The sequence below is a fragment of the Cervus elaphus genome, chromosome 33, assembly GCF_910594005.1.
Source record: "Cervus elaphus chromosome 33, mCerEla1.1, whole genome shotgun sequence".
In the NCBI taxonomy this organism is placed as follows: domain Eukaryota; kingdom Metazoa; phylum Chordata; class Mammalia; order Artiodactyla; family Cervidae; genus Cervus; species Cervus elaphus.
Window position 1 is genome coordinate 7,335,551 of NC_057847.1, and position 3,752 is coordinate 7,339,302.

General features: G+C 47.7%; 1 pseudogene; it reads right to left on the reverse strand.

Annotated features, from left to right (window-relative positions):
* Window positions 1-461: 461 nt before the first annotated feature.
* On the reverse strand, window positions 462-580 carry LOC122688788 (annotated as a pseudogene).
* Between the last annotated feature and the right edge of the window lie 3,172 nt (window positions 581-3,752).

The window sequence follows — 3,752 nt, forward strand, 5'->3', positions numbered from 1 at the left end:
TCTGTGTGTGCCTTTGTGTGTGTGTCTTTGTGTGTCTCTGTCTCTGTGTGTGTGTGTGAGTGTGTGTGTGTGTGTGTGTGTGTGTGTGTGTGTGTGTTTGCCCGCGGTCGCCTGGGAGTACTGGGCTGGGGCTCGGGCTGGGGCAGCCCCCGGGATTGCCTGAGGCATGCCAAGGGAACCCCAGATGGAGACTCGACTGGCATCTGGTTTCCTGGAAGGCAAATCCGGAGGCAACCCAGGCCTGCGGCGGGAGTCAGGGCCCCGGCCACCCACTGGGGGAGGGGCTGGGGCTGCGGGGACCCAAGAATTGGGCCGCTGCTGTCTTAGAGGGCCGCCGGCAGGCCGGCTGGAAGGCAGGCGACGGCTCTGAGCGCGCCGGGTGCGAGGGGCCAGGGGCAGGTGGGGCTCGGGGCGGCCAATCGCACCGGGGGAGCCAGGGCTAAAGGACAGGGGAGGCAGGAAGCCTACAGCACCCGGTATTCCCAGGCGGTCTCCCACCCAAGTACTAACCAGGCCAGACCGTGCTTTGCTTCCCAGATCAGACAAGATCTGGCGTGTTCAGGGTGGTATGGCCCTAGTCAGAGCTGGCTGCAGCCTGGCGCCTTAAGAACCTTAAGAACCCTGCGTTGCGCCTCCCTTTCGGTCTGACTTGCCTGCCGGTCAGGCCAGCCGGCCACACCTCTCCAAGGGCCGCGGGCTGCACTTGAGCCGCACGACCTGCGACCGGACTCCGGTCGGCCAGGGCCGGCAGCCCGGCGGCAGTCTGACGCCGCCCCGCCTCCGCACACCGCCAACCCCGGCCACAACCCGGCTGGCCAGGCCAGGGTTTGCTTAAATACAGCAAAACTCTACACATTTTCGTATCTCTTAGCGTCTCTCTGAAGTAAAGCTTGACCTAATACATGAGGTATTTTAAAGTGTATCTGTGAAATGCAAACCAGAGCATCTATAAATCTCCCAAATAGTATTGCCTATCAAAAGTGCAAGTGAAACTCTCATTCGTGTCTGACTCCTTGTGACCCTATGTCCTATACAGTGTGTGAAATTCTCCAGGCCAGAACAGTACCGTGGGTAGCCTTTCCCTTCTCCAGGGGATCTTCCCAACCCAGGGATCAAACCCAAGTCTCCTGCAATGCAGGCGGATTCTTCACCAGCTGAGCCACAAGGGAAGCCCAAGAATACTGGAGTGGGTAGCCTATCCCTTCTCCAGGGGATCTTCCTGACCCAGGAATCGAACCGGGGTCTCCTGCATTGTAGGCAGATTCTTTACCAATTGAGCTATCAGGGAAACCATTATTGGCTATTGGTGATGTGCAAAATAGTTATTCCAGCATGGTTTAAATCAATATGATTTCCCTTTCTTGCTTTTGAGCTACGTGTAATACCCTCTAGAGGGACTTCTCTGGCAATCCAGTGGCTAGGATTCTGAGCTTCCATTGTAGTGGGGCAGAGGTTAATTCCTGCTCAGGGAACTCAGATCCCACATGCCAGATAAACTATAAGACTCTCTGAAATGCAGGAATTTTACTTAAAAATGGTAGTTCTTATTCAGAAATTAATCAAATTAAATCTGGAAGGAATTTGATCCGAAAACTGTTATAAGATTTTTAAAACAAAAAGTGCCTATTTACCTATTGCAATCATTGTCTATGCCTATCTGCTTTGGGAGAAAGAAAAGTACAGTTGAATTATTAAGTCATGCAACAAAAATAAAAGATTTTGATTCTCCTGAATTTTCTTTTTCATTCAAAAATAGCGCCAGGTTTCTTTTCCGCCCAAGTGTCTTCTTTTATCCTTGAAACTCTCAAGCTAAAACTTAGTAATTCTAAATTTGTGTATTTCTGGGAGAGGATTCTCTACATTTTAACAGAAGGTAGAGAACTTTATAGGCTGACCAAAACACAAACTTATGCTTTATGGAGAATCTGGATGATTTTGATTTTAATGTCTCTATCATTCACAGAGATGTTTCGAAACAGCCTAAATACTTCATTGCCTAAGTGTATGAAGAAATTTGAGTAGATCACCCTATCTTGGATTTGAGTCTAGTCCTCAGAAGGGAAAATCCCTTCAAGATTATTTGTTGTTTACACAGAAAAGCAGCCCAGCCAAAAACTGCTGGACATGACAGAACCTGATCAACTTTTAAGTGAAGGGATGGTTCTGTTTTGAACTCATGGATTATTCTGAAAGGCAGGCATTTCTCTTGATGGGATTAACTAGCAAAGACTAGTTCCTCCAAGAAAACTTCTTTTAGCAGGGAAAGTTGATTTGATGACAGACTGGCCAATCTTGACGGTTTGATAAATTTTGCTTTTGGAATATGATGTGACAGAAGAATACTGACAAGTAAAGCTACACCATCTGCTGCAAAGCCTGCCTCGCCCACCTCAACCCCTACTATAACCAGGCTCTCTCCAGAACAACACAGAACCTTGTATTTGCTCTGGATTGTGCCACACATACCACCATGACTTACTGGTGATGCACAGACATGTTGACAACTTCTGCAAGAGAAGGGCCACGCCCTGTGCATCTCTGTGGTCCTGGTGACCAGTCTGACTCATGATGTGCTCAGGCGTCTGCATCCTGGGCTCCGAATTCAAGGATTCAACCAAATGCAGATCCAAACTATTTGGGGGAAAGTTCCATAAAGTTCCCAAAGGTAAACTAGAATTCCCTGCACTCCAGCAGTCACTGACACAGCACGTCTGTCACATGAGGCGTTTTAAGTCACTGAGGTGATTAAAAGTGCACAGGAGGGCAGGGTGGGGTGTTCTATGCAAGAACTGTGTCATTTTATTTAAGGGACTTCAACACCTTTTTTGCATCAATGCTCCCTCGTGCCCCCCTCCCTGCAGATATCCAGGGATGACTATATAGCTGTTGCTCAGTTGCTAAACGGTCCCTGCCTCTCTGCGACCCATGGACTGCAGTATGTCAGGCTTCCTTCACTATCACCCTGAGTTTGCTTACACTCATGTCCACTGAGTCAGTGATACCATCCACCCATCTCATCCTATGTCGCCCTCTTCTCCTCTTGCCCTCAGTTTTTCCTACCATCAGGGTCTTTTCCAAAGAGTCAGCTCTTCACATCAAGGGGTCAAAGTACTGGAGCTTCAGCTTCAGCATCAGTCCTTCCAATGAACATTCAGGGTTGATTTCCCTTATGATTGACTGGTTTGATCTCCTTGCATTTCAAGGGATTTTCAAGAGTCTTCTCTAGCACTACAATTCAAAAGCTTCAATTCTTTAGCACTCAGCTTTCTTTACGGTCCATCTCTCACATCCATACAGGACTACTGGAAAAACCATTGCTTTGACTAGATGGACCTTTGTTGGCAAAGTCATGTCTCTGCTTTTTAATATGCTGTCAAGGTTTGTCACAGCTTTACTTCCAAGGAGCAAGCATATTTTAGTTCCCTGGCTACAGTCACTGTCTACAGTGATTTTTGAGCCCAAGACAGAATATCTGTCACAGTTCCCATTTTTCCCCCATCAATTTGCCATGAAGTGATGGGACCAGATGCCACGATATTTGTTTTTTTAAATGTTGACCGTTAAGCCAGCTTTTTCACTCTCCTCTTTCACCTTCATCAAGGGGTTCTTTAGTTCCTCTTTGCTTTCTGCCATTAAAGTGCTATCATCTGCAGATTTGAGATGGTTGAATTTCTCCTGGCAATCTTGATTCCAGCTTGTGATTCAGCCAGCCCAGCATTTTGCATGATATACTCTGCATAAAGTGCTTCCCA